We start from the raw sequence: 15,935 nt of genomic DNA, 5'->3' as shown, positions 1-15,935 counted from the left end.
GGCCATCATTAATATTCTATTAAAGGCTGTGTCTCATGTCCTATTAGGGCATAAAAACACCATAGAGGGAAGACCCCAACATTATGAGCCACATAGGGTGGATTTTGTGCCGTCAGATGTGGCTTGTTTGTGTATTACGAGGACACAAATTAAATTGAATGGCAGCATATAGTACCACCGCAGGTCATAGGTTCTGACTCACTGGGCCATCTTTAACCCCTTAGCGACTGCAGCTGGATACATGGGTGCTGTCTGTATTAAGTAGCTGGCACCCAAGCGTAAATGATGCGATTGGAACGAGCTTTGATTGCATTATTTTAACTTCTTTAAAAATTGACAATGGCATTTAAAAGGCACCTCCCCCCCAAGATGGCCACCGTCAGTTCTGAGCCCATGAGCCCACCGTGAGACGAGATTGCAGGGTGCGGATGGCTTGCCTTCTGAAGGTCTCCATTTCTGCCATGGCATTTCCTAGGAAGCTCAGCCTGTGGCTAGGCTTCACTGGAGACCAATAATTATATACTGTAATATTGCAGTGTAGTGTAATGGTGATCGCACGTTCAAGATCCCTAAAGGGATTAAAAAAAGAAGTGAAAAAAAAAATAGAAAAAGCCTAAATCTCCATATTTTCTCTAAACGTAAATATCAAAATGTAAAATATAAAAAAAAACAACAAAAAAAAAATTTGGAATCACTGCATGCATAATCAACCAAAGTTATAGGATAGAAAAATATGCATCTCATATAGCGAGCACCGAAAAAATAAAGGGTATAATTGTCGTTTTTCATTGGCTGAACTTTCCTTCCAAAAAATATATAAAAAAGCGATCAAAACATCGTAGGACTCCAAAATGTTATCAGTAAAAATATCAGTAAGAAACACGTCATCGCACTGATGATTCTATAGAAAGAAATGTAAAAAGTTATAGACCTCAGAAAATGATTTTTTTTACAATGTTATGGATTTTTATAAACCGTTTAAATATCATTTCTGCACAATGAACGACGTAAATGCAATACAAAAAAAAAGCAAAGGTGGAAAAGCATTTTTTCACCATTCTGCCAGACTTGGAATTTATTTTCCTTTTTTTCTATTACATTATACAGTAAAATGAATGGTGTCACTCAAAACTACAACTCCTGCAAAAAAACAAGCCCTCACATGGGTATTTCCATTGGGAAAAAAAAGTTCTGGCTCTAGGAAAAAGGGGAGGAAAAAAAAAAGGAAAAGTTTAAAAAAGGGTTTTTACCACGTAATATGAGAGCAGCATAATGTAGGGGCAGAGACCCTGATTCCAGTTATGTATCACTTACTGGGTTGCTTGCTGTAGTTTTGATATAATCACAGCCTTATTTGCTGCAGATTTCTGAATGCTGAGCTCGGTATAAGCCCGCCCCCAGCACTGATTGGCTGCTTTCTACCTATGCAGTGTGAAACACAAAGCTGCCAATCAGTGTTGTGGGCAGGGGTTATACAAAGCTCAGCATTCAGAAGAAAGCTGCAGCAAATAAAACAGTGATTTTATCAAAACTGCAGCAAGTAGCCCTGTAAGTGATACATAGCTGGAATCAGGGTCTCTGCCTTTACATCATGCTGCTCTCTCCTAGTGTAGCAAACACCTGGTGACAGATTCATTTCAAAGACATGTGTGCGTATCCTAAGGGTGTGTTCACACTGAGTTTTATAAAAGCAACTTTTTAGGGTGGATTTTGGACAGTTCTGCTCCAAAAAAACCTCATCCCTTAGGCTGTGTGCCCATTATGCGTTTTTTCAAGCGTTTTTGCAGCAGAATTTCCGCAGTGAAAACGCTTAAAAAACGCTTGGTAATACGCGCCCCATGGTCCCCAATGATAATCCGCATGTGCTGTGCACATGCTGCGGAAATTGTCCATTAATTTTGCGGACAAGCAGCGTAATTGCCGTCATTGACTTGCATTGAATCGCTTAATATCCGCATCACTACATGTGCACATACGGATATTAAGCGATTCAATGTGCGGATGGTGCCCGGGTTTGGAGAAGAGGAGACTCTCCTCCAGACCCGGGTACCATAGTACCTGCAAAAAAAAAATTAAAATAAAAAATATACATTATACTCACCTTCTGATGGCCCCCGGTCTCCTCTATGGTGCGTCCTGGCTCCCCGACGGCTCGCGATGGTGTGAAAGGACCTTCCATGACGTCATTTAGTCATGTGACGCTGGCGGTCGTGTGACCTGTCACATGAATAAATGACGTCATGGAAGGTCCTTTTACACCACCGCGAGCCGTACAAGACACTGGACGCACCGGAGAGAAGACCGCGGGCCATCAGAAGGTGAGTATTACGTTTTTTGTTTTTACCATTTTTATTCTTTTTTCAACTATTAACTTGGTCACACTATATAAATCTATGCCGGTTGCATGGATTTATATAGTGTGACCAAGCTGTCAAGTACTTTTCAAGTGATGCTAAAATCGCTTGTAAAGCGCTTGATAACCCGCATGCAGAAATGCATGTGAAGAACGCCTGACAAACGCTTCTACCTCGCAGGAAAAACGCATGTAAAATCCGCATGTACAATCCGCATGTACAATCCGCATGCGTTTTTCCTGCCAGGGAGAAGCGGAAAAAATCTGTAGCATTTCTGCATCGTGGGCACAAAGCCTTATTAGAAATGAATAGAAAGTTTTCCAAGCGGTTTTTGAGGAGGAATTTGGAGCGGATCCACCAAAAAAAAAAAGCTTAGCCTGAAGGGGCAGCCTGTGTGCAGACAGAACAGTGCAGGCTTCAGCAGCCTGTGCACAATGAGGGGCTGTGTGTGGATTTCCCATGCAGTGAAACTATTTGCACAGAGGAGGAGGAGGGGGTCGCTCGGATTCTCCTGGCGGTGCACAGAGGAGGGGGCTGTCTCTGCCACTGAGTGGGCTGCTCCTGTCTGGGCTGCTGCCTGTGCCCGGCCTCCTGCCTGTGCCCGGCCTCCTCTGCGCCTGCGCACTCCCCGCATTCCAGCATGGCGCTGCAGCCCGGCAGTGGAGGAGCTGCGCACTGAGATTGCAGCGGCCCCGGGGGACACGGAGCGGAGCACGGGAAGAAACGGACACCGGGTGATCCCCTCTCACCTCCCGGCACCGGGGCACCGGCCGCACACAGGTAAGGGCTGCGGGGTCCGCTCCGGTTCTCCCAGCTCCTGGGTACCCGCGGTCGGCTCTGTGCAGCCGGCATCACCCTCCACCCAGCTCCACATGCCTGCAGGAAGACTGGAGCATCCGAGGCCGCCTTCCCGCTCCTCCTCCGTGGCACACATTGCAGCAATGCACTTCTAGTCACCGATCACGATCGTGCTGTGTCCTGACTTGCTCCGATTTTTCTTTTTTGCATTGCACTGATGTGTCAAGAAGGGGTTAATTGTAGGTGCAGACCCCTGGATTTGCCCTCTCAGCCTGTAGCCCCCTCCCTCTTGTCTTTGCCTCCTGGAAATGCCACGTAGGCTTCAGTGACTGCAGATGGAGAGGTTCCTGCGCCCTCCCTGCTCACTTTTTTTTTTCTCCCCCCCCCCCCCCCTCCTCCTTTTTCCTCCTTCAGTTCCTTCTTGCATTTAGTTGAGTCTGATTTTTTTTTTTTACCTTTTTTCCTCTTTATTTTAGGACTTTTTGTTCTTTCTTACCCCTTTCCTCATTCAGGCGGTGCAGGTTACCCCCCTCTCCTTTTGGTCCAAGTCATAACAAAGGGCTATTGACTTTTTGGTTGACGTCACCCCTATGGACAGTTACTTGTTGCAGGCGGTCTCTAATGTCAGTAAGAAAAGTGGGGGTGGGAGTGAGTTTTGGGGGTGCAGAAATATTGCAGAATGGCTTTAATCTCTGCTCATCGCTGGGTGGACACATTGTAACTTTGTGTTTTTTTTTTTTTTTTTTCTTTAATTGTAAACAGTTGTGAAAAGTTTGGGAAGTGACAAAAGTTTTGTTACGGATGATCAGAAGGTTTTGCTGCTGTTTTCTCTACTATAACTCCCAGTATCCTCCTGTATTGTCGTCTCATCAGGCTCCTTCTCTTGGTGCTTAGGTGGTTATTCTAGATGGAGTTCTGTAATATTTGCTGCACTGTGGGCGCCTTTCCTTGTGAGAATGGAGGACTCTGGACTTTACAGGAATATTTGCCCTGGGGTTATACTAGTTGTGCAGGGCAGGAGGGCACCGCACCATAGTGGCACCAAAGTCAGAAAAGTCCATGGGAAGGAAGTGTCATGGCATTCTTCACCAAGCGTATGGTAAAGTTTTTGCCTAGGTTGTAAAGACATAATTTTACTTTTTTATGGTCCTGCTTGATAGGTCTATAAAGAAAATACATGCAATTAATTTGCTTTTACTATATTTTCAGATCCAAGTGTCCTTTTTTTTTTCTTTTTCCCCAAATATGATCCTGAACAGGGGTCATAAAGTGGCCAAAATCCAGTACTGACTTTTCATGTGAAGTAACTGTGGTTCTCATCCCAATTATGATTGATAGTAATTTAATAGAACTTCTCAATTCTATTGTTCATATCGAGACATTTCAGTAAGGCCTCATTCACACGTGTTCTTTTTTTTAAACGTGAAAGTTTTATCAGTGATTTTAATCAGAGTTTCATCAGAGTGTGGTCCAGGTGTCATCAGTTTTTCTCGTACATGATAAAAAAAAAAAAAAAAAAAAGTTTCTCCACCTTTTTCTGTCTAAAAGGCCTGTGCACATGTTGAAGATTTGGCATTGATTAGTGACCTCCATCTCGCTCCATGAAACACTGGCAGGTCACAAACTGCAGGAGACAGACTGGAGCAGGGGCGAAGACAGATGAAAACGCCGGAAGCGGAGTATCAGATAGGGACAGGGGACTTGGATTTTAATCACCAATCCAGTGGTGAAATAAAAAAAAACCCAAAAAACACCGGAGTGGTGCAGTCAGGTGTCAACCGAGTGCTGTCCGTTTTTTTTCCAAGGGTCCCACAGGCTTGCATTGCCAATTTTGATCCGACACGTCTCAGCGATTTTCCGTGGGAAAAAAAAAAAGCACAAACGTGCACAACCCTGTTCACTATTATAAGTATGAGTGCGATTTGTGATAAGCACAGACAGCGCTCGTACACAAAAAACAGTTGTGTGAATGAGCCCTAACCGAAAGTAGAATGTTCCATTCATCTGCTATATCTAGGAGTTTGGAGTGATGCAAATGAATGTAAAGTGCAGGAAAATGTTATAATCCTATGAATTCCATGTATTTTTTTAAGGGTTTTTTGCATGACCAGTGTCTACTTGGAACAATATGGCCACGGAGCAGCCGCTTCTTGGTGGTCGCTTGCTCTGTTCTCATCCATTGTTTTTACCGGTGGCAGACAGGGGCGCTGGTTACTGTGCTGATGAATTAGCTTTGGGGCCACAATTGGTTTGGATACTTGCACTACTTAGGTATAGCCGTGCCTTTTGCATGCACACATGGATCAACCCACTTATTGACTGTGTGCTTTGTTCTGGAGACCTGACAAATGGGGGGGGGGGGGGGAACCCTAACATCCCATGGACAGGACAAGGACCGAATATCCACATGAAAAAAATGGTAGCATGCACTAACTCTACCGTAATTCAGGTGAGAATCAAGTTTATGGGTGCGCAAAAAAAACAAAAATGAATAAAGTGCATAGCATCTGATTTTTATGGATACGTTACGATTCTTAACATAGAAAACTGTATCTGGTCTTATACATTTTATTTTTTTTCTGTATAAAAGTGCATGTCATACAGATGACAATACTGATGAAAAATCATCTGTTTTCTGCATGAAAATCAGACAGTTTTTTTAATTATTATTATATATTTTTTTACAGTCATGTGAACTTTGCCTTGGCATGCCATACGCCAATGTTTGACGGCATTGGTGCATTTGATGTAGCCTTTTTCTTTTTTTTTTTTTTTGCTGCCTTCTACCCTCATAACTTTTACGTATGCAAAAAAAACCTGAACGTTTTTCTTCCGTGCTTTTCATCACAGTGTAAATTTTTAGCATCAAAGTTTGGTCAGTTTCATCAATTTTTATGTGTATGCAAAAAAACCCCCAAAAAACTGATTTGAGGTTTCTCAAGCTTCTCCTATCGAATAGTTCAAGGAAAACGGATCGCATCCGAATCGGATTTTTTTTTTTACAGGAGCCCATAGACTTACGAGTTGGATGAATGATTTGAATTAAAGTCTGACTTCTCCATGTTTCACTGCATCCTATAACCTTGTCTATAAAAAATGCACAGACGTGTGAACAGCTCCATAGACTATAGTGGGATCTATCCTAATGAATGAGCCCTTACAGTGTCTGTGTGATGGGGCGGCTTACTAATAGGACAGTCTGAGTGCCTTTTTTTTTTATTTTTTTTTATAGACTGCTGTGCTATATAGGACACATCTGTACATATGTTGTAGCCATCATGTCCTCGGTGCCTTCTTTTTCTCCTTGTTGCAGAGAGTGACGCTTCGTGCCAGGTTGCACATTATTATTGCCGTAATTTCCTTATTGACACTTATCTGGAAATGAGCGTCCTTCTCAGAATGACAGCAAGAGGAAATGCCTGACTCAACAGTTTCTCCAAATATAGGCTTTATCAGTCATGTGAGTCTTTCTGACTCCAGTATTGCAATTTATGGGAAAGAAAGAGAACGAATTCAGCAGCGTAATGAAAAAGGGAGGGCATTGGGGCAGAATTTACCTCTAGGATTAGCTACTTAAAATGTTCAATTCTATTTCACCGGGAGGAAATGGCATGAAATAAATTAGACGCATTACTTACCTGATAGATCCAGCTCGGTTCTTATGCTGGCGGAGCTCCTCGCTTGTCTTGTCAATGGTGATTGCATCCCAGATTACCCACATGAAAGCGTCAGTCAGTTATATTGGTTTGTGATGGGCTGCAGCGGTAACGTGGGTAGTCAGCAGGATAATTGCTGGACATTCCTGTCTTTGTTTACCGTACTTGAGTGACGGCGACCCCGACTACCCACATGACCAGAGCTGCCGAATACTGCCCTCAAATATAACGCTGAGGTCAGTGATAGACTTCGTGACCACTGCAGCCAATCAGGATTTCTTTAGATGGGTGCTGAAACGGCAAAGATTTATCAGGTAACAGAAATAGTACGAATCAATTCACAAGACCTGGTTCAGCAGCGCGTCTTCAGTCTTTGGCTGCCAGACTTGGAGTCGTGCTTACCCTTTCCTACCTGCCGGCACCCTCGGCCTGGCGCAACGATGCCATCACGCTAGGCCGGCTAATAAAAAAAACGAGCATTGGATTCTGTAATATAAGGCGGTTCGCAGGGCTCGCAGCCTACAGATGTTGAGGTCACCGGACCGAGTCTGATGAATCAATTCACACCATTTTTAGTAAGCAGTTTGTCTTTAATTTTTTTTAATCTATTTAAAAAAAAAAAAAAAAAAAGAGTTGGAAGTGTACCTCCACTGACCCTCTCCCACCCAATCAGACGTGTGGGGTGACCAAACCGCTTATTCGGCGGTACAGGTGCCGAATTGGGCAGTAGAGTATCGGTGGAAGTGCTTTTTTACTTCTCCTTTAAGATCCGCCTCGTCCTCCTTTTCTTTAGAAATGGATGACTCTCCTCTCCAGCTGTTCCTACCTATGAGATGTTCTCATCTTTGGCAAGTACGGACAGCTTCAGTGGAACAGCTGTGGAATTGGCACCGGCTCCTTCTCTACCATATGATTCAGCCTCAACTTCTCCATTCTCTAAGCCGTCCCAGGGCGTTGAGGTTGAATTCCACAACAATGAATCCCGATCCATCTTGAAAAATTGTAATGGAGTGAATTTGCTCTGCTGGCGAGGTGGGCCGCCCGTCCCTCAGATCTGCAAACATTCTTTTTTTTTCTTTCCACCTTGTCTGTCTTTCCACATTATTACATGGAACAAGCCGTCACTAGCGCGACTTCGGTTTACCTGCTCACGTACTGTTGGGACAAGCTCACCCACCCTCACCGCTCCTCTTGGCCTGGGCTGGATTCAGGCAATACCTTGGCAATGACATTGGATAATGAACGTCTAGAAGTGTTTCCTGGCAGACCTTCTGCCTGCCTATAAATAGCCTTTTCAAAAAATGAGAAAGCTGATACTTTGCTGGGTTGGCTTTATTTTTGCTCATATAGATGCTCTCTCTTTCCCATAGAAGAACAGAGATTTCCTTGTTCTCCAGAAGATATCAGATCTCCTTTACCTGTCGTTGCGATGTTCAGTGATTAGCTCGCCGCTCTGCATTGCTAAGTGCTTCTTAAAATGACTGCCGAACAAAGATTCTTAAGTTTGGGCCCTTAAAGTGTAACTCTGGGGAAAACCTGACCCTTGAGAGCGAACTTCTACCTCTCGAAACCTCTCAGTTGCCAGAGTCTTTGACCGTTTCTTCTGGATTGCTTCTCGTGGGTCATGAATATCTAACGTGCGCCGCCAATACTGCATATATATTGCTTTGTCCTCTAATACCTACAAGAAGGAGAAATGGTTTCCACGGACATTTGCACATTATGGCTCATCTCTGCAGACATTGTCATGTTCTGATTGGAGGAGGTCCGGAGAAACCCTGAGATCTCCTTATCTAAGGACCACGTGTAAGGCCCCCGTATTCATTAGATAAGTCAGCTGTACCTGCTGATTTCGACAAGCAATCTAATATGGTTGGATGGCCTGCTGACCGTGTGTGCGTAGGTGGGGACCTGTGGACCTGAGAGGGCTTGTGGACTGGGGGGTGGGGGGGACACCTGCAGACTCTTTCCCTTCAGATGTCAGGGAGAGAGGGATCTTTGAGGCCTATTCTATTGTGTTTCTTTAAGGTAAGCTGCCAGAGGAGTCTGGAAGCTCAAATAGAGAACAAAGGAGTGCTCGACAAGCGTTCCTGTGTAGGGGGAGATATCTTTCCAGCATGTAAGGCCAGTTTAAGGTTTAACTGTCGTTTTAATCCTTATTTCATAAATCAATAGTACGTGAAAATAAGAGACTTCGCACTATATCTTATCAGAGAAATCTGCTTCTTTCTCCTCCTGCACTGATCTTTCATTCTCAAAATTCTCAATTCATGGATAAAATCTGTATTCAGTGAAGACAGATTTCCCCATTACAGAGATAGGAGATGACAGTTGGTGCTTATAAAATTCTATGGCGGAAGGAGGAGCTAGAGCCGGACAACAACATTCTGCTGCAAGTTCTCCTAAAACATCATTTACAGATCTCCATAAAACTTTGAGCACCAACTCCTCTTTCAGAAATGAGAAAGTGTCTTTGACGCACCCCCTGGGCCGTGTGTGGGGGAATACCCGGAGCCGGGTCTCTGTGTAATGCTAGGGGTTGTAGTCTCCGTGGCGGCGACCTGGTCCCGTGGCTCAGGGTGGTCAAACCAGTGGCGGATCTTTTTATTTGTTTTTTAATGTTCAAATGTCCGACTATGCCACCCTTGGATTGCGGTCACTGAGAACCGCCGCTGCGGGGCGGGGCAGACCGCTGAGGCTAATGTTGTGTGCGCAGCAGAGGGTAGTATAACTCCCCACGGGAGGAGTATAGCCTCAGGGCAGTGAGTGCAGATGGTGGGGGTGATGGTGCGCGGGAGCAACAGTAATGACTCAGAGTCCAGTGATGCAGTCCAGGGTCTTTACTCACAGTTTTACACTCCAAGCCACTTCTGCGCAGGTAATGGCTGCCCACGTCGTACTGTGCTCACCAGGTGAGGGGCTCGGCCAACTCGTGTGTCCTTTCTCTGGCCTGTCGTACCCCACAATTGACCACGTTTCTGTCCACCTGCCTCGAGCCTTGGCGGGCAAACGTATGTTCCGTTTCCCTGGGCCCTATATGGCACCTTCCTAACGGGTGTAGTGAGGGGCTGTAACACGTGCAATGCCACCGCCTCCGGTTACTAACTGAGGGTAGTTGCTCTCCTCCACTAGATGAGGGATCCGGTTCCCTTTCTTGGCCTGACCCCCCTACTCTGGTAGCGGCGGGCGTACGGTGGCGACTGGCTGGTCCACACCCCTGGTGTCCCTTCACTCCACTCCTGGAACCTCCTCCGTTCCTCTCCTCTCTGACTGAACTCAGCAGCTCTTCTCTTCTCTAGGCTTAGGCCTTGAGACTTGGCCTCCCTGCGGAGCAGAGCCCGTACAGAGCCCCTGCTCCCAGTCTTCTTCTCTCTCTGACTCCAAGATGGTGCCCACCTTATATACTCCCCTTCCAGTGCACCCTGGATCTACTCTCCCCACCCACACACTACCGGGTTCCCCCTTTCTAGGTGTTCCCTCCCCCCCCCCCCCCACTCCAGCCAGGGACAGGAGCAGTTGTGCTCACTCTTGGGTGCATTGTCGCCCTGCCCCCCGGAAATGTAGTGTAGTGCATGTGGGTGTTAGGGTTCTGAGCCACACTCCATCCTTACCTGGAAGTGGGATATTACACCTCTGGGTGAGATGCAATACCTCTGTAGCGACCGAACCCTCTGCGCGCTACATCTTCACTGAATACTGATTTTTACCAATGAAATTAGAATTTTGAGAATGAAAAATCAGTCCAGGAGGAGAAAGAAGGATGAAAACTTTTTTTTTTTTTCCCCTCTATTTTGAGGATGTAAAGGGTGATAAAATACCTCTCAAATTAAAACAAGAACCAACTGGAATCCATGAGCAGCTTTGTATCACTTTCCAAAGAATATTACAACTGTTCTCCAGTTTCATCTTGACAGCTTTTTTTTTTCTTCAAGTTTTTTTTTTGCATTATAAAGCCTCATCCATAAATAATTGAGACATATTTGATTATGATCAAATTCACCAATGCAAGTCTATGGGAAAAACTCGGGCAGCATAGTGATGGCGTCTTAGTTGCAAGGACAGACATACCATTGGTGCAACCTATGCAGCTATACTGGAGCCCAAAAGGTAAGGGGGCCCATTTCACCCCCAATGCAGCTTCTGTCATAGAAAGAACTATTGGTCTGTGCCTGGCCCACATACTGTTCTTGCAATGGAGCTTAGAAAGATAGGGGACAGGAGTGATGAGGATCGATAAGATAAACGGGTGTGGGACCAGACAACATCAGAACGGGATCCTCCACCACTCCCATTATTTTGCTTTCCAGTCACTGTATTTTCTACGTATCCTTTTTTTGTTGTCCCTACTAGGGATGGGCGGGACCGTTGTAAGTTCGGGTTCTGGTACTTGACCCGAACTTTTGAGAAAGTTCGGCTACCATAACTGTACCTGAACTCCCACCAGAACCTGATCCCCATTGAAAATAATGGAGACTCAGATTGGTAAGAAAAAGTCTCTCTTCGGCATTCAGGCGTGAACAGTGTCTGTCCGGTACAAACGCCAAACATTTCTGTTCGGGTTCTCCCATCTCTAGTCACCACTAAAGCAAAAAATACAGGGACTGGCTGGGGACCAGTTAGTGTTAGGTTGGGGGCAACTGGGGATCGGTACGTGGACTTTGTAAACTTGTATTATGTTAATAAAGCATGCAAAGATTGTTTGCAATTTTGCAAAAAGTTCTGAGTAATATTGGAGGTACCACCTGGGTCCATAGATTTGTGATCCCAAATAGATCACTTTTTTTTCTCGTGACACGATTGTCAGGACAAGTTTTGCTGGAAAAATGAAAGCAGCCATGTGATTAGAGGCAAAGGGCAATACCCCATGTTTTTCTCATCTCTAGTTTCTATCCCCTGGGAAGTGAGGAGGAGATGGTTTATGTAACAGCTAAACATGTTTCTGGACTGGGGAAAACCCCCACTGAGATGTGGAGAAAACTATGGCTGGAGGGGATTGTGGAGGGGATTGTCAGGCCCCTCCTTAGTATACATAGCTTAACCCTCAGAACTGGAAAAGATAAAAACCACATCAAGTTACCTAAAGACTAGAGCTGTCTCGGTGCTCCAGTAGGATTTCACAGAGGGTGAAATGGTCCCATGACTGTTTTTAAATTTTTGAATTGCGGTACGAAAAGAAAAAGAAGGCCTGAGTTATCATTTTTGTCAAGATCTTTTTTGATATCTGATGCTCTTTTTGTCTCGTGTGAGGCAACTAAGGATATTTCTATAGTGTGCGCCTATAAAAATAAATGTGGGATATTTCGAAATGTTGTCTGTCGAAGATTTTGGGTCACATTCACTCTTGCATGAGGAAGTAGGTAAGTATTTTGTGTCAACAGGTTTTGGCCACTTCCAGATGTCTATAATACGAGCCACCTTTTACGCTTTTGCTATGGATGCAACCTTTGGTAGTTTGTCAGAACTTGACATGGGGCTCCCCAGGCTTCTCCCGTACATTAAAATGGTTTTCTCATGTTTGAAAGTTATCTCCTATCTAAAATCGGTCGCTGAGGGTCCAATTGCCTTGGCCCTCACTGATCCCGAGAACTAGAATGAATGGAGCAGAAGTCGATCATGCACACTGCCGTGGATAGGGAATGAGTTTTAAACTTTAGAACATCCCTTTAAGGGACCGCTCACAATGCTTTTATATTCTCTTGCCAGAGAATCGGGCGATTATGCTCATGACACTCGGATGAAACTGTCAGAATTTGATCAGAGTGTCATCTTACTGTTATCCGATTCTCTGGCATAAGAATATCGGATCACTGAGGAGAAGACGGAGAACTTATATTCTCCATCTTCTCCATTGTCTCTGAGCGTACATCGGACTGCACTTGGCTGACATTCAAGTGCAGTCCGATGTTTCACATGCACCCATAGACTTGTATGGGTGAGCGAGATCTGAATATCTGTGCCACATGCACCATGCTGAAAGGGTTTGCTGGTGCCGAATTGGCATGAGAAAATAATTGCAGATCTGCAGTGCCCCATAGTATAACATTGGGCCGAGTGCTATCCTATAAAACATCACATAACATTGGGCTGTGTTTTACGGTAGTGTGAACGGGCCCGTAAAGAGTTGTCCACTTGTGGCTAAAATAATTTTTGCAGTTGTTTCATTAAACATTTTGCACCGTTTGGCTATTATAGGCTCTTCAACATTCAACTTTTTTGTGGTCTGTGGTCATAAATCTGCTGAGAAGGGCTCAGAAAAAGACAATGAGTTACAAACTCCCTGTCAGGCCCTCATAGCGGGCTGACTGACTCATTAGCCGTTGACTCATTCTGCAGTCAGCAATAGACAGTTCAACAAACAGGGTATAGAAGTCAAATGGTGAAAAATTCTTAATGAATGCCTTGTAGAATAAAATTTGCAAACAATCTAAAAATTGACATTTTCTAATATCTAATAAATGCGGCAGAGCTAATCGAGGCGGGGCAAGGGCGAGCGGGGCCGATAAATTCGACATAATAATTTACACCACAAAATTGGTGTAAATTACAACAGAAGTTTACCTGAATCCACTGGAGTACATCTCTTGTGCTTCACATGCAACAGCTTAAAGATGCGCCAAATCCACTCCTTTGGCTCAAGTCTGTACTCTGACATTAAAGGTTTGTTCCCCATTGCATTCGTTTTCCTAGATAAGGGTCACTTAATTTCTTAAAAGCCGATATAAAAGGAAGAAAGAAAAACAAAATTCTAGTGCTTTTTAGGTCTTTAAAGTGCAAAATCTTACAGAAGCACTTGCCAATTTTCCACTGGGTACCCGAGCAGAACGAAACTCTGGCCTAAAATCCACCCTCTCAGCCGCTGTAGCGTTACAGTTCAGCTCTGCCCTAAAGTTAACCATTGTCAGGATTAAATTAGAGCGTGCACCACCGTGCCCTGTAATTAATCCGTTATCCGGTTTCTACATTACGTGGAGCTGAGAACACGTTGACCCTATGAGTGAGCCGACCGTTTCCATGGTCCAGAAATCTTCACAAAGGGAAGGAATATTTTCGGTGACGTCATTACCTTGACATTATAAGGTTACCGGTGACCGGGTCGGATTATTACTTCTTTGTTTCCCTTGTCTTTTGTGTCAGATATTGCGGCAGCCTTACACGTCAGTAAGGTGTGTAGGTGGTGGTTTACCTGCGTTATTGGGCCTCAAAGTGGTTTTTATTTCCGATGTTTCCAGAGAATGTCACGTGGCATCTGTACACTAATTATTTTTAGGACGTTTGTGTTGCATCCATTGTAGTACGTACGTACGTACACGGGAGAAAAGCCAGAGCGTGCACCAGGGATTGATCTCCAGAGTCCTCAGTCCTAGAAGTAATAACTGAGACCTAGAAGTATTCGGAGTGACGCAACGAGATACAGATGACTTGTCTACCGTTGTATTTTATGGTGTGATGGTATAGGTCTACAATGTGAGCAATATTTCTGCATTCATCCACAAAGAAAGTGTAAAAACTATAGTGTAGACATTCACTTCTGTGGGATTGCAGAAACTGCTGACTCCCAAATCAGTCTCAAAGGGAGCAGCCCTGTTTTGCAGATCGGTGGGATTTCAAGAGGTGGATGGACCTCCGTCGATCATACATTTATCACTTATCTTGTATTTTTAAATAGAGGCTGACCTTGTAATTACCTGATCGTGGGTCTGGCTTCACTAACCCCCAAATAAGTTGTCACCAAAAAAAGCCACCCCCGCTCATTAATCTCTCACCCACTGCAGTTAATTCTAGCATTCAATGGCAGGCTTTAAAAAAAACCTTTCACTGGATGTTTTTAGTACCTTTTCCCTTTAGCCAACTAGGTGCATACAACAGAAATTCTCTGCAGGCAAGGCTGTGTTTTGATTGGCCAGCTTCAGAGGAGAAAAGGCAAACGCCCACAGAAAATTTTTTTGTGTACGCCCAGTTGGTTGAAGGGAAAGTTTGGCCTCCTTGGATACAACTTTGGAACAGAAGGGCACAAAATCGAAAGAAACTGTTCCAAAATTTGTGGAGCTGCGGCAGTTAGAGGAGGCATTAAATTAAAATTTTAAAAAATTCAGTCAATTCTTCAACAATAACTCTTTGGAGTTCCGAAGGTGTTGGTGTTATTGGACGTTCACTTTTGAAATTAGGGATAGGGATTTTAATGAAGATTTTAGCCTTCTAGTTAGATGATGAGCAGTGGTTTATTCTTAGTTTTCAGAGCCTGCTTCATGTATTCTTTTATTTTAAATTCACATTGGAAAACCCCTGGATAGCATTTTTTGGTATGTATTAGCCCGTGTATGTGTCATAACCTAGTTTTAAACGTTTGTAAAACGCGGACTGTGCTCAGTTTAGAATATTTTGCCTGACCACGGGTCTACTGACCTGTGATGACTACCTGGTCTGCCTATAAGGCCATAAGTTCTGGTCAGGAGACTAGCGGTCAGTCTGGGCTTGATGGTCCATATACAGTCATATGAAAAAGTTTGGGCACCCCTATTAATCTTAAGCTTAATGTTTTATAAAAATTGGTGTTTTTGCAACAGCTATTTCCGTTTGATATATGTAATAACTGTTGGATACAGTAATGTTTCTGCCTTGAAATGAGGTTTATTGTACTAACAGAAAATGTGCAATCTGCATTCAAACAAAATTTGACAGGTGCATAAGTATGGGCACCTCACCAGAAAAGTGACATTAATATTTAGTAGATCCTCCTTTTGCAAAAATAACAGCCTCTAGTCGCTTCCTGTAGCTTTTAATGAGTTCCTGGATCCTGGATGAAGGTATTTTTGACCATTCCTCTTTACAAAACAATTCCAGTTCAGTTAAGTTTGATGGTCGCCGAGCATGGACAGCCTCTTCAAATGATCCCACAGATGTTCAATGATATTCAGGTCTGGGGACTGGGATGGCCATTCCAGAACATTGTAATTGTTCCTCTGCATGAATGCCTGAGTAGATTTGGAGCGGTGTTTTGGATCATTGTCTTGCTGAAAGATCCATCCACTGCGTAACTTCAACTTTATCACTGATTCTTGAACACTATTGCCAAGAATCTGCTGATACTGAGTGGAATCCATGCGTCCCTCAACTTTAACAAGATTCC

General features: G+C 44.1%; 1 protein-coding gene across 2 annotated transcripts in view; it reads left to right on the top strand.

Moving 5' to 3' along the window:
* The first annotated feature begins 2,964 nt into the window (after positions 1-2,964).
* The window catches only part of LOC141154854 (fibronectin type-III domain-containing protein 3A-like), a 109,513-nt gene continuing 96,542 nt past the window's right edge, over positions 2,965-15,935 (top strand). For both annotated transcript variants that reach the window (XM_073641360.1, XM_073641359.1), the window contains exon 1: positions 2,965-3,134. The gene's annotated coding sequence lies outside the window, so the exon portion shown is untranslated. The remainder of the gene's footprint in view (positions 3,135-15,935) is intronic.

This window comes from Phyllobates terribilis, unplaced genomic scaffold (genome assembly GCF_046119375.1).
Source record: "Phyllobates terribilis strain yellow unplaced genomic scaffold, ASM4611937v1 Scaffold_7__3_contigs__length_470593459, whole genome shotgun sequence".
Taxonomy (NCBI): Eukaryota; Metazoa; Chordata; class Amphibia; order Anura; family Dendrobatidae; genus Phyllobates; species Phyllobates terribilis.
This window is presented reverse-complemented; position numbering and strand designations above follow the sequence as displayed.